The sequence below is a fragment of the Macaca nemestrina genome, chromosome 15 (assembly GCF_043159975.1).
Source record: "Macaca nemestrina isolate mMacNem1 chromosome 15, mMacNem.hap1, whole genome shotgun sequence".
NCBI classification, from domain to species: domain Eukaryota; kingdom Metazoa; phylum Chordata; class Mammalia; order Primates; family Cercopithecidae; genus Macaca; species Macaca nemestrina.
In genome coordinates, this window is record NC_092139.1 from 74,411,359 (window position 1) to 74,426,881 (window position 15,523).

A 15,523-nucleotide genomic window follows, 5' to 3' on the forward strand; every position below is an offset into this window, starting at 1 on the left:
CTGAGAAACTGCTTAGTGTTCGGTTAATTCATCTCAGAGAGTTACATCTGTATTTCGTGGATCTCTTTGCTAGCCTTATTTCTGTGGAATCTGAGAAAAGGTATTTCAGATCCCATTGAAGACTATAGGGCCAATGGAAATGTCCTCCCATTACAAAGAGAAAGAAGCATTCTTAGAATCTTCTTTGTATTCTGTGAAATCATCTCACAGAGTTACAGCTTTCCCCTCAAGAAGCCTTTCGCCAAGACAGTTCTTGTGTAATTGGCAAAGTGATATTTGGAAGCCCATAGAGGTCTATGATGAAAAAGGAAATATCCTCAGATGAAATCTGGAAAGAAGGTTTCTGAGAAACTGCTTAGTGTTCTGTTCATTCATCTCACAGAGTTACATCTGTATTTCGTGGATCTCTTTGCTAGCCTTATTTCTGTGGAATCTGAGAACAGATATTTCGGATCCCTTTGAAGACTATAGGACCAAAGGAAATATCCTCCGATAACAAAGAGAAAGAAGCTTTCTGAGAAACTTCTTTGCGTTCTGTGAAATCATCTCACAGAGTTACAGCTTTCCCCTCAAGAAGCCTTTCGCTAAGACAGTTCTTGTGGAATTGGAAAATTGATATTTGGAAGCCCATAGAGGGCTATGGTGAAAAAGGAAATATCCTCAGATGAAATCTGGAAGGAAGCTTTCTTAGAATCTGCTTAGTGTTCGGTTAATTCATCTCAGAGAGTTACATCTGTATTTCGTGGATCTCTTTGCTAGCCTTATTTCTGTGTAATCTGAGAACAGATATTTCGGATCCCTTTGAAGAATATAGGGCCAAAGGAAATATCCTCCGATAACAAAGAGAAAGAAGCTTTCTGAGAAACTTCTTTGCGTTTTGTGAAATCATCTCACAGAGTTACAGCTTTCCCCTCAATAAGCCTTTCGCTAAGACAGTTCTTGTGGAATTGTCAAAGTGATATTTGGAAGCCCTAGAGGGCAATGGTGAAAAAGGAAATATCCTCAGATGAAATCTGGAAAGAAGCTTTCTGAGAAACTGCTTAGTGTTCTGTTCATTCATCTCACAGAGTTACATCTGTATTTCGTGGATCTCTTTGCTAGCCTTATTTCTGTGGAATCTGAGAACAGATATTTCGGATCCCTTTGAAGACTATAGGGCCAAAGGAAATATCCTCCGATAACAAAGAGAAAGAAGCTTTCTGAGAAACTTCTTTGCGTTCTGTGAAATCATCTCACAGAGTTATAGCTTTCCCCTCAAGAAGCCTTTCGCTAAGACAGTTCTTGTGGAATTGGCAAAGTGATATTTGGAACCCCTAGAGGACTATGGTGAAAAAGGAAATATCCTCAGATGAAATCCGGAAAGAAGATTTCTGAGAAACTGCTTAGTGTTCGGTTAATTCATCTCACAGAGTTACATCTTTATTTCGTGGATCTCTTTTCTAGCCTTATTTCTGTGGAATCTGAGAACAGATATTTCGGAACCCTTTGAAGACTATAGGGCCAAAGGAAATATCCTCCAATAACAAAGAGAAAGAAGCTTTCTGAGACACTTTTTTGAGGTCTGTGAAATCATCTCACAGAGTTACAGCTTTCCCCTCAAGAAGCCTTTCGCTAAGACAGTTCTTGTGGAATTGGCAAAGTGATATTTGGAAGCCCATAAAGGGCTATGGTGAAAAAGGAAATATCCTCAGATGAAATCTGGAAAGAAACTTTCTGAGAAACTGCTTAGTGTTCTGTTCATTCATCTCACAGAGTTACATCTGTATTTCGTGGATCTCTTTGCTATCCTTATTTCTGTGGATTCTGAGAACAGATATTTCGGATCCCATTGAAGAACATAGGGCCAAAGGAAATATCCTCCGATTACAAAGAGAAAGAAGATTTCTGAGAATCTTCTTTGCGTTCTGTGAAATCATCTCACAGAGTTACAGCTTTCCCCTCAAGAAGCCTTTCGCTAAGACAGTTATTGTGGAATTGGCAAAGTGATATTTGGAAGCCCATAGAGGGCTATGGTGAAAAAGGATATATCCTCAGATGAAATCTGGAAAGAAGCTTTCTGAGAAACTGCTTAGTGTTCTGTTCATTCATCTCACAGGGTTACATCTATATTTCGTGGATCTCTTTGTTAGCCTTATTTCTGTGGAATCTGAGAACCGATATTTCGGATCCCATTGAAGACCATAGGGCCAAAGGAAATATCCTCCGATAACAAAGAGAAAGAAGCTTTCTGAGAAACTTCTTCGCGTTCTGTGAAATCATCTCACAGAGTTACAGATTTACCCTCAAGAAGCCTTTCGCTAAGACAGTTCTTGTGGAATTGGCAAAGTGATATTTGGAAGCCCATAGAGGGCTATGGTGAAAAAGGAAATATCCTAAGATGAAATCTGGAAAGAAGCTTTCTGAGAAACTGCTTAGTGTTCTGTTAATTCATCTCACAGAATTACATCTGTTTTTCCTGGATCTCTTTGCTAGCCTTATTTCTGTGGAATCTGAGAACAGGTATTTCAGATCCCAATGAAGACTATAGGGCCAAAGGAAATATCCTCCGATAACAAAGAGAAAGAAGCTTTCTGAGAAACTTCTGTGCGTTCTGTGAAATCATCTCACAGAGTTACAGCTTTCCCCTCAAGAAGCCTTTCGCTAAGACAGTTCTTGTGGAATTGGCAAAGTGATATTTCAAAGCCCCTAGAGGGCTATGGTGAAAAAGGAAATTTCCTCAGATGAAATTTGGAAAGAAGCTTTCTGAGAAACTGCTAAGTGTTCGGTTAATTCATCTCACAGAGTTACATCTATATTTCGTGGATCTCTTTGTTAGCCTTATTTCCGTGGAATCTGAGAACCGATATTTCGGATCCCATTGAAGACCATAGGGCCAAAGGAAATATCCTCCGATAACAAAGAGAAAGAAGGTTTCTGAGAAACTTTTTTGCGTTCTGTGAAATCATCTCACAGAGTTACAGCTTTCCCCTCAAGAAGCCCTTCGCTAAGACAGTTCTTGTGGATTTGGCAAAGTGATATTTGGAAGCCCATAGAGGGCTATGGTGAAAAAGGAAATATCCTCAGATGAAATCTGGAAGGAAGCTTTCTAAGAAACTGCTTAGTGTTCTGTTAATTCATCTCACAGAATTACATCTGTATTTCGTGGATCTCTTTGCTAGCCTTATTTCTGTGGAATCTGAGAACAGGTATTTCAGATTCCATTGAAGACTATAGGGCCAAAGGAAATATCCTCCGATTACAAAGAGAAAGAATCTTTCTTAGAAACTTCTTTGTGTTCCGTGAAATCATCTCACAGAGTTACAGCTTTCCCCTCAAGAAGCCTTTCGCTAAGACATTTCTTGTGGAATTGGGAAAGTGATATTTGGAAGCCCATAGAGGGCTATGGTGAAAAAGGATATATCCTCAGATGAAATCTGGAAAGAAGCTTTCTGAGAAACTGCTTAGTGTTCTGTTAATTCATCTCACAGAGTTACATCTGTATTTCGTGGATCTCTTTGCTAGCCTTATTTCTGTGGAATCTGAGAACAGATATTTCGGATCCCTTTGAAGACTATAGGGCCAAAGGAAATATCCTCCGATAACAAAGAGAAAGAAGCTTTCTGAGAAACTTCTTTGCGTTCTGTGAAATCATCTCACAGAGTTATAGCTTTCCCCTCAAGAAGCCTTTCGCTAAGACAGTTCTTGTGGAATTGGCAAAGTGATATTTGGAACCCCTAGAGTACTATGGTGAAAAAGGAAATATCCTCAGATGAAATCCGGAAAGAAGCTTTCTGAGAAACTGCTTAGTGTTCGGTTAATTCATCTCACAGAGATACATCTGTATTTCGTGGATCTCTTTGCTAGCCTTATTTCTGTGGAATCTGAGAACAGATATTTCGGATCCCTTTGAAGACTATAGGGCCAAAGGAAATATCCTCCGATAACAAAGAGAAAGAAGCTTTCTGAGAAACTTTTTTGAGTTCTGTGAAATCATCTCACAGAGTTACAGCTTTCCCCTCATGATGCCTTTCGTTAAGACAGTTCTTGTGGAATTGGCAAAGTGATATTTGGAAGCCAATAGAGGGCTATGGTGAAAAAGGAAATATCCTCATATGAAATCAGGAAAGAAGCTTTCTGAGAAACTGCTTAGTGTTCTGTTCATTCATCTCACAGAGTTACATCTGTATTTCGTGGATCTATTTGCTAGCCTTATTTCTGTGGATTCTGAGAACAGATATTTCGGATCCCATTGAAGAACATAGGGCCAAAGGAAATATCCTCCGATTACAAAGAGAAAGAAGATTTCTGAGAATCTTCTTTGCGTTCTGTGAAATCATATCACAGAGTTACAGCTTTCCCCTCAAGAAGCCTTTCGCTAAGACAGTTATTGTGGAATTGGCAAAGTGATATTTGGAAGCCCATAGAGGGCTATGGTGAAAAAGGATATATCCACAGATGAAATCTGGAAAGAAGCTTTCTGAGAAACTGCTTAGTGTTCTGTTCATTCATCTCACAGAGTTACATCTATATTTCGTGGATCTCTTTGCTAGACTTATTTCTGTGAAATCTGAGAACCGATATTTCGGATCCCATTGAAGACCATAGGGCCAAAGGAAATATCCTCCGATAACAAAGAGAAAGAAGCTTTCTGAGAAACTTCTTCGCGTTCTGTGAAATCATCTCACAGAGTTACAGCTCTCCCCTCAAGAAGCCTTTCGCTAAGACAGTTCTTGTGGAATTGGCAAAGTGATATTTGGAAGCACTAAGAGGGCTATGGTGAAAAAGGAAATATCCTCAGATGAAATCTGGAAAGAAGCTTTCTGAGAAGCTGCTTAGTGTTCTGTTCATTCATCTCACAGAGTTACATCTGTATTTCATGGATCTCTTTGCTAGCCTTATTTCTGTGGAATCTAAGAACAGATATTTCGGATCCCATTGAAGACCATAGGGCCAAAGGAAATATCCTCCGATAACAAAGAGAAAGAAGCTTTCTGAGAAACTTCTGTGCGTTCTGTGAAATCATCTCACAGAGTTACAGCTTTCCCCTCAAGAAGCCTTTCGGTAAGACAGTTCTTGTGGAATTGGTAAAGTGATATTTGGAAGCCCATAGAGGGCTATGGTGAAAAAGGAAATATCCTCAGATGAAATCTGGAAAGAAGCTTTCTGAGAAACTGTTTAGTGTTCGGTTAATTCATCTCACAGAGTTACATCTGTATTTCGTGGATCTCTTTGCTAGCCTTATTTCTGTGGAATCTGAGAACAGATATTTCGGATCCCTTTGAAGACTACAGGGCCAAAGGAAATATCCTCCGATAACAAAGAGAAAGAAGCTTTCTGAGAAACTTCTTTGCTTTCTGTGAAATCATCTCACAGAGTTACAGTTTTCTCCTCAAGAAGCCTTTCGCTAAGACAGTTCTTGTGGAATTGGCAAAGTGATATTTGGAATCCCATAGAGGGCTATGGTGAAAAAGGAAATATCCTTAGATGAAATCTGGAAGGAAGCTTTCTGAGAAACTGCTTAGTGTTCGGTTAATTCATCTCAGAGAGTTACATCTGTATTTCGTGGATCTCTTTGCTAGCCTTATTTCTGTGGAATCTGAGAAAAGGTATTTCAGATCCCATTGAAGACTATAGGGCCAATGGAAATGTCCTCCCATTACAAAGAGAAAGAAGCATTCTTAGAATCTTCTTTGTATTCTGTGAAATCATCTCACAGAGTTACAGCTTTCCCCTCAAGAAGCCTTTCGCCAAGACAGTTCTTGTGTAATTGGCAAAGTGATATTTGGAAGCCCATAGAGGTCTATGATGAAAAAGGAAATATCCTCAGATGAAATCTTGAAAGAAGCTTTCTGAGAAACTGCTTAGTGTTCTGTTCATTCATCTCACAGAGTTACATCTGTATTTCGTGGATCTCTTTGCTAGCCTTATTTCTGTGGAATCTGAGAACAGATATTTCGGATCCCTTTGAAGACTATAGGGCCAAAGGAAATATCCTCCGATAACAAAGAGAAAGAAGCTTTCTGAGAAACTTCTTTGCGTTCTGTGAAATCATCTCACAGAGTTACAGCTTTCCCCTCAAGAAGCCTTTCGCTAAGACAGTTCTTGTGGAATTGGAAAAGTGATATTTGGAAGCCCATAGAGGGCTATGGTGAAAAAGGAAATATCCTCAGATGAAATCTGGAAGGAAGCTTTCTTAGAATCTGCTTAGTGTTCGGTTAATTCATCTCAGAGAGTTACATCTGTATTTCGTGGATCTCTTTGCTAGCCTTATTTCTGTGTAATCTGAGAACAGATATTTCGGATCCCTTTGAAGAATATAGGGCCAAAGGAAATATCCTCCGATAACAAAGAGAAAGAAGCTTTCTGAGAAACTTCTTTGCATTCTGTTAAATCATCTCACAGAGTTATAGCTTTCCCCTCAAGAAACCTTTCGCTAAGACAGTTCTTGTGGAATTGGCAAAGTGATATTTGGAACCCCTAGAGGACTATGGTGAAAAAGGAAATATCCTCAGATGAAATCCGGAAACAAGATTTCTGAGAAACTGCTTAGTGTTCGGTTAATTCATCTCACAGAGTTACATCTGTATTTCGTGGATCTCTTTTCTAGCCTTATTTCTGTGGAATCTGAGAACAGATATTTCGGAACCCTTTGAAGACTATAGGGCCAAAGGAAATATCCTCCAATAACAAAGAGAAAGAAGCTTTCTGAGAAACTTTTTTGAGTTCTGTGAAATCATCTCACAGAGTTACAGCTTTCCCCTCAAGAAGCCTTTCGCTAAGACAGTTCTTGTGGAATTGGCAAAGTGATATTTGGAAGCCCATAAAGGGCTATGGTGAAAAAGGAAATATCCTCAGATGAAATCTGGAAAGAAACTTTCTGAGAAACTGCTTAGTGTTCTGTTCATTCATCTCACAGAGTTACATCTGTATTTCGTGGATCTCTTTGCTATCCTTATTTCTGTGGATTCTGAGAACAGATATTTCGGATCCCATTGAAGAACATAGGGCCAAAGGAAATATCCTCCGATTACAAAGAGAAAGAAGATTTCTGAGAATCTTCTTTGCGTTCTGTGAAATCATCTCACAGAGTTACAGCTTTCCCCTCAAGAAGCCTTTCGCTAAGACAGTTATTGTGGAATTGGCAAAGTGATATTTGGAAGCCCATAGAGGGCTATGGTGAAAAAGGATATATCCTCAGATGAAATCTGGAAATAAGCTTTCTGAGAAACTGCTTAGTGTTCTGTTCATTCATCTCACAGGGTTACATCTATATTTCGTGGATCTCTTTGTTAGCCTTATTTCTGTGGAATCTGAGAACCGATATTTCGGATCCCATTGAAGACCATAGGGCCAAAGGAAATATCCTCCGATAACAAAGAGAAAGAAGCTTTCTGAGAAACTTCTTCACGTTCTGTGAAATCATCTCACAGAGTTACAGATTTACCCTCAAGAAGCCTTTCGCTAAGACAGTTCTTGTGGAATTGGCAAAGTGATATTGGGAAGCCCATAGAGGGCTATGGTGAAAAAGGAAATATCCTCAGATGAAATCTGGAAAGAAGCTTTCTGAGAAACTGCTTAGTGTTCTGTTAATTCATCTCACAGAGTTACATCTGTATTTCGTGGATCTCTTTGCTAGCCTCATTTCTGTGGAATCCGAGAAAAGGTATTTCAGATCCCAATGAAGACTATAGGGCCAAAGGAAATGTCCTCCCATTACAAAGAGAAAGAAGCTTTCTTAGAATCTTCTTTGTGTTCTGTGAAATCATCTCACAGAGTTACAGCTTTCCCCTCAAGAAGCCTTTCGCTAAGACAGTTCTTGTGGAATTGGCAAAGTGATATTTGGAAGCACTTAGAGGGCTATGGTGAAAAAGGAAATATCCTCAGATGAAATCTGGAAAGAAGCTTTCTGAGAAACTGCTTAGTGTTCTGTTCATTCATCTCACAGAGTTACATCTGTATTTCATGGATCTCTTTGCTAGCCTTATTTCTGTGGAATCTGAGAACAGATATTTCGGATCCCTTTGAAGACCATAGGGCCAAAGGAAATATCCTCCGATAACAAAGAGAAAGAAGATTTCTGAGAAACTTCTTTGTGTTCTGTGAAATCATCTCACAGAGTTACAGATTTCCCCTCAAGAAGCCTTTCGCTAAGACAGTTCTTGTGGAATTGGCAAAGTGATATTTGGAAGCCCATAGAGGGCTATGGTGAAAAAGGAAATATCCTCAGATGAAATACGGAAGGAAGCTTTCTGAGAAACTGCTTAGTGTTCTGTTAATTCATCTCACAGAGTTACATCTGTATTTCGTGGATCTCTTTGCTAGCCTTATTTCTGTGGAATCTGAGAACAGACTTTCGGATCCCATTGAAGACTATAGGGCCAAAGGAAATATCCTTCGATTACAAAGAGAAAGAAGATTTCTGAGAAACTTCTTTGCGTTCTGTGAAATCATCTCACAGAGTTACAGCTTTCCCCTCAAGAAGCCTTTCGCTAGGACAGTTCTTGTGGAATTGGCAAAGTGATATTTGGAAAACCATAGAGGGCTATGGTGAAAAAGGAAATATCCTCAGATGAAATCTGGAAAGAAGTTTCTGAGAAACTGCTTGGTGTTCTGTTAATTGATCTCACAGAGTTACATCTGTATTTCGTGGATCTCTTTGCTAGCCTCATTTCTGTGGAATCCGAGAAAAGGTATTTCAGATCCCATTGAAGACTATAGGGCCAAAGGAAATGTCCTCCCATTACAAAGAGAAAGAAGCTTTCTTAGAATCTTCTTTGTGTTCCGTGAAATCATCTCACAGAGTTTCAGCTTTCCCCTCAAGAAGCCTTTCGCTAAGACAGTTCTTGTGTAATTGGCAAAGTGATATTTGGAAGCCCTTAGAGGTCTATGATGAAAAAGGAAATATCCTCAGATGAAATCTGGAAAGAAGCTTTCTGAGAAACTGCTTAGTGTTCTGTTCATTCATCTCACAGAGTTACATCTGTATTTCGTGGATCTCTTTGCTAGCCTTATTTCTGTGGAATCTGAGAACAGATATTTCGGATCCCTTTGAAGACTATAGGGTCAAAGGAAATATCCTCCGATAACAAAGAGAAAGAAGCTTTCTGAGAAACTTCTTTGCGTTCTGTGAAATCATCTCACAGAGTTACAGCTTTCCCCTCAAGAAGCCTTTCGCTAAGACAGTTCTTATGAAATTGGCAAAGTGATATTTGGAAGCCCATAGAGGGCTATGGTGAAAAAGGAATGATCCTCAGATGAAATCTGGAAAGAAGTTTTCTGAGAAACTGCTTAGTGTTCTGTTAATTCATCTCACAGAGTTACATCTTTATTTCGTGGATCTCTTTGCTAACCTTATTTCTGTGGAATCTGAGAACAGATATTTCGGATCCCTTTGAAGACTATAGGGCCAAAGGAAATATCCTCCAATTACAAAGAGAAAGAAGCTTTCTTAGAAACTTCTTTGCGTTCTGTGAAATCATCTCACAGAGTTACAGCTTTCCCCTCAAGAAGCCTTTTGCTAAGAGAGTTCTTGTGGAATTGGCAAAGTGATATTTGGAAGCCCATAGAGGGCTATGGTGAAAAAGGAAATATCCTCAGATGAAATCTGGAAAGAAGCTTTCTGAGAAACTGCTTAGTGTTCTGTTAATTCATCTCACAGAGTTACATCTGTATTTCGTGGATCTCTTTGCTAGCCTTATTTTTGTGGAATCTGAGAACAGATATTTCGGATCCCATTGAAGACTATAGGGCCAAAGGAAATATCCTCCGATAACAAAGAGAAAGAAGCTTTCTGAGAAACTTCTTTGCGTTCTGTGAAATCATCTCACAGAGTTACAGCTTTCCCCTCAAGAAGCCTTTCGCTAAGACAGTTCTTGTGGAATTGGCAAAGTGATATTTGGAAGCCCCTAGAGGGCTTTGGTGAAAAAGGAAATATCCTCAGATGAAATCTGGAAAGAAGCTTTCTGAGAAACTGCTTAGTGTTCTGTTAATTCATCTCACAGAGTTACATCTGTATTTCCTGGATCTCTTTGCTAGCCTTATTTCTGTGGAATCTGAGAACAGATATTTCGGATCCCTTTGAAGACTATAGGGCCAAAGGAAATATCCTCCGATAACAAAGAGAAAGAAGCTTTCTGAGAAACTTCTTTGCGTTTTGTGAAATCATCTCACCGAGTTACAGCTTTCCCCTCAAGAAGCCTTTCGCTAAGACAGTTCTTGTGGAATTGGCAAAGTGATATTTGGAAGCCCTAGAGGGGAATGGTGAAAAAGGAAATATCCTCAGATGAAAACTGGAAAGAAGCTTTCTGAGAAACTGCTTAGTGTTCTGTTCATTCATCTCACAGAGTTACATCTGTATTTCGTGGATCTCTTTGCTAGCCTTATTTCTGTGGAGTCTGAGAACAGGTATTTCAGATCCCATTGAAGATTATAGGGCCAAAGGAAATATCCTCCGATTACAAAGAGAAAGAATCTTTCTTAGAAACTTCTTTGTATTCCGTGAAATCATCTCACAGAGTTACAGCTTTCCCCTCAAGAAGCCTTTCGCTAGGACAGTTCTTGTGGAATTGGCAAAGTGATATTTGGAAGCCCATAGAGGGCTATGGTGAAAAAGGAAATATCCTCAGATGAAATCTGGAAAGAAGCTTTCTGAGAAAATGCTTAGTGTTCTGTTAATTCATCTCACAGAGTTACATCTTTATTTCGTGGATCTCTTTGCTAGCCTTATTTCTGTGGAATCTGAGAACCGATATTTCGGATCCCATTGAAGAGCATAGGGCCAAAGGAAATATCCTCCGATATCAAAGAGAAAGAAGCTTTCTGAGAAACTTCTTCGCGTTCTGTGAAATCATCTCACAGAGTTACAGCTCTCCCCTCAAGAAGCCTTTCGCTAAGACAGTTCTTGTGGAATTGGCAAAGTGATATTTGGAAGCACTAAGAGGGCTATGGTGAAAAAGGAAATATCCTCAGATGAAATCTGGAAAGAAGCTTTCTGAGAAACTGCTTAGTGTTCTGTTCATTCATCTCACAGAGTTACATCTGTATTTCATGGATCTCTTTGCTAGCCTTATTTCTGTGGAATCTAAGAACAGATATTTCAGATCCCATTGAAGACCATAGGGCCAAAGGAAATATCCTCCGATAACAAAGAGAAAGAAGCTTTCTGAGAAACTTCTGTGCGTTCTGTGATATCATCTCACAGAGTTACAGCTTTCCCCTCAAGAAGCCTTTCGCTAAGACAGTTCTTGTGGAATTGGCAAAGTGATATTTGGAAGCCCATAGAGGGCTATGGTGAAAAAGGAAATATCCTCAGATGAAATCTGGAAGGAAGCTTTCTGAGAAACTGCTTAGTGTTCGGTTAATTCATCTCAGAGAGTTACATCTGTATTTCGTGGATCTCTTTGCTAGCCTTATTTCTGTGGGATCTGAGAACAGATATTTCGGATCCCTTTGAAGACTATAGGGCCAAAGGAAAAATCCTCCGATAACAAAGAGAAAGAAGCTTTCTGAGAAACTTCTTTGCGTTCTGTGAAATCATCTCACAGAGTTACAGCTTTCCCCTCAAGAAGCCTTTCGCTAAGACAGTTCTTGTGGAATTGGCAAAGTGATATTTGGAAGCCCATAGAGGGCTATGGTGAAAAAGGAAATATCCTCAGATGAAATCTGGAATGAAGCTTTCTGAGAAACTGCTTGGTGTTCTGTTAATTGATCTCACAGAGTTACATCTGTATTTCGTGGATCTCTTTGCTAGCCTCATTTCTGTGGAATCCGAGAAAAGGTATTTCAGATCCCATTGAAGACTATAGGGCCAAAGGAAATGTCCTCCCATTACAAAGAGAAAGAAGCTTTCTTAGAATCTTCTTTGTGTTCTGTGAAATCATCTCACAGAGTTACAGCTTTCCCCTCAAGAAGCCTTTCGCTAAGACAGTTCTTGTGGAATTGGAAAAGTGATATTTGGAAGCCCATAGAGGGCTATGGTGAAAAAGGAAATATCCTCAGATGAAATCTGGAAGGAAGCTTTCTGAGAATCTGCTTAGTGTTCGGTTAATTCATCTCAGAGAGTTACATCTGTATTTCGTGGATCTCTTTGCTAGCCTTCTTTCTGTGTAATCTGAGAACAGATATTTCGGATCCCTTTGAAGAATATAGGGCCAAAGGAAATATCCTCCGATAACAAAGAGAAAGAAGCTTTCTGAGAAACTTCTTTGCGTTTTGTGAAATCATCTCACAGAGTTACAGCTTTCCCCTCAAGAAGCCTTTCGCTAAGACAGTTCTTGTGGAATTGGCAAAGTGATATTTGGAAGCCCTAGAGGGCAATGGTGAAAAAGGAAATATCCTCAGATGAAAACTGGAAAGATGCTTTCTGAGAAACTGCTTAGTGTTCTGTTCATTCATCTCAGAGAGTTACATCTGTATTTCGTGGATCTCTTTGCTAGCCTTATTTCTGTGGAATCTGAGAACAGGTATTTCAGATTCCATTGAAGACTATAGGGCCAAAGGAAATATCCTCCGATTACAAAGAGAAAGAATCTTTCTTAGAAACTTCTTTGTGTTCCGTGAAATCATCTCACAGAGTTACAGCTTTCCCCTCAAGAAGCCTTTCGCTAAGACAGTTCTTGTGGAATTGGCAAAGTGATATTTGGAAGCCCTAGAGGGCAATGGTGAAAAAGGAAATATCCTCAGATGAAAAGTGGAAAGAAGCTTTCTGAGAAACTGCTTAGTGTTCTGTTCATTCATCTCACAGAGTTTCATCTGTATTTCGTGGATCTCTTTTCTAGCCTTATTTCTGTGGAATCTAAGAACAGATATTTCGGATCCCATTGAAGACCATAGGGCCAAAGGAAATATCCTCCGATAACAAAGAGAAAGAAGCTTTCTGAGAAACTTCTGTGCGTTCTGTGAAATCATCTCACAGAGTTACAGCTTTCCCCTCAAGAAGCCTTTCGCTAAGACAGTTCTTGTGGAATTGGCAAAGTGATATTTGGAAGCCCATAGAGGGCTATGGTGAAAAAGGAAATATCCTCAGATGAAATCTGGAAGGAAGCTTTCTGAGAAACTGCTTAGTGTTCGGTTAATTCATCTCAGAGAGTTACATCTGTATTTCGTGGATCTCTTTGCTAGCCTTATTTCTGTGGGATCTGAGAACAGATATTTCGGATCCCTTTGAAGACTATAGGGCCAAAGGAAAAATCCTCCGATAACAAAGAGAAAGAAGCTTTCTGAGAAACTTCTTTGCGTTCTGTGAAATCATCTCACAGAGTTACAGCTTTCCCCTCAAGAAGCCTTTCGCTAAGACAGTTCTTGTGGAATTGGCAAAGTGATATTTGGAAGCCCATAGAGGGCTATGGTGAAAAAGGAAATATCCTCAGATGAAATCTGGAATGAAGCTTTCTGAGAAACTGCTTGGTGTTCTGTTAATTGATCTCACAGAGTTACATCTGTATTTCGTGGATCTCTTTGCTAGCCTCATTTCTGTGGAATCCGAGAAAAGGTATTTCAGATCCCATTGAAGACTATAGGGCCAAAGGAAATGTCCTCCCATTACAAAGAGAAAGAAGCTTTCTTAGAATCTTCTTTGTGTTCTGTGAAATCATCTCACAGAGTTACAGCTTTCCCCTCAAGAAGCCTTTCGCTAAGACAGTTCTTGTGGAATTGGAAAAGTGATATTTGGAAGCCCATAGAGGGCTATGGTGAAAAAGGAAATATCCTCAGATGAAATCTGGAAGGAAGCTTTCTGAGAATCTGCTTAGTGTTCGGTTAATTCATCTCAGAGAGTTACATCTGTATTTCGTGGATCTCTTTGCTAGCCTTCTTTCTGTGTAATCTGAGAACAGATATTTCGGATCCCTTTGAAGAATATAGGGCCAAAGGAAATATCCTCCGATAACAAAGAGAAAGAAGCTTTCTGAGAAACTTCTTTGCGTTTTGTGAAATCATCTCACAGAGTTACAGCTTTCCCCTCAAGAAGCCTTTCGCTAAGACAGTTCTTGTGGAATTGGCAAAGTGATATTTGGAAGCCCTAGAGGGCAATGGTGAAAAAGGAAATATCCTCAGATGAAAACTGGAAAGATGCTTTCTGAGAAACTGCTTAGTGTTCTGTTCATTCATCTCAGAGAGTTACATCTGTATTTCGTGGATCTCTTTGCTAGCCTTATTTCTGTGGAATCTGAGAACAGGTATTTCAGATTCCATTGAAGACTATAGGGCCAAAGGAAATATCCTCCGATTACAAAGAGAAAGAATCTTTCTTAGAAACTTCTTTGTGTTCCGTGAAATCATCTCACAGAGTTACAGCTTTCCCCTCAAGAAGCCTTTCGCTAAGACAGTTCTTGTGGAATTGGCAAAGTGATATTTGGAAGCCCTAGAGGGCAATGGTGAAAAAGGAAATATCCTCAGATGAAAAGTGGAAAGAAGCTTTCTGAGAAACTGCTTAGTGTTCTGTTCATTCATCTCACAGAGTTTCATCTGTATTTCGTGGATCTCTTTTCTAGCCTTATTTCTGTGGAATCTAAGAACAGATATTTCGGATCCCATTGAAGACCATAGGGCCAAAGGAAATATCCTCCGATAACAAAGAGAAAGAAGCTTTCTGAGAAACTTCTGTGCGTTCTGTGAAATCATCTCACAGAGTTACAGCTTTCCCCTCAAGAAGCCTTTCGCTAAGACAGTTCTTGTGGAATTGGCAAAGTGATATTTGGAAGCCCATAGAGGGCTATGGTGAAAAAGGAAATATCCTCAGATGAAATCTGGAAAGAAGCTTTCTGAGAAACTGTTTAGTGTTCGGTTAATTCATCTCACAGAGTTACATCTGTATTTCGTGGATCTCTTTGCTAGCCTTATTTCTGTGGAATCTGAGAACAGATATTTCGGATCCCTTTGAAGACTATAGGGCCAAAGGAAATATCCTCCGATAACAAAGAGAAAGAAGCTTTCTGAGAAACTTCTTTGCTTTCTGTGAAATCATCTCACAGAGTTACAGCTTTCCCCTCAAGAAGCCTTTCGCTAAGACAGTTCTTGTGGAATTGGCAAAGTGATATTTGGAAGCCCATAGAGGGCTATGGTGAAAAAGGAAATATCCTCAGATGAAATCTGGAAGGAAGCTTTCTGAGAAACTGCTTAGTGTTCGGTTAATTCATCTCAGAGAGTTACATCTGTATTTCGTGGATCTCTTTGCTAGCCTTATTTCTGTGGAATCTGAGAAGAGATATTTCGGATCCCTTTGAAGACTATAGGGCCAAAGGAAATATCCTCCGATAACAAAGAGAAAGAAGCTTTCTGAGAAACTTCTTTGCGTTCTGTGAAATCATCTCACAGAGTTACAGCTTTCCCCTCAAGAAGCCTTTCGCTAAGACAGTTCTTGTGGAATTGGCAAAGTGATATTTGGAAGCCCATAGAGGGCTATGGTGAAAAAGGAAATATCCTCAGATGAAATCTGGAAAGAAGCTTTCTGAGAAACTGCTTGGTGTTCTGTTAATTGATCTCACAGAGTTACATCTGTATTTCGTGGATCTCTTTGCTAGCCTCATTTCTGTGGAATCCGAGAAAA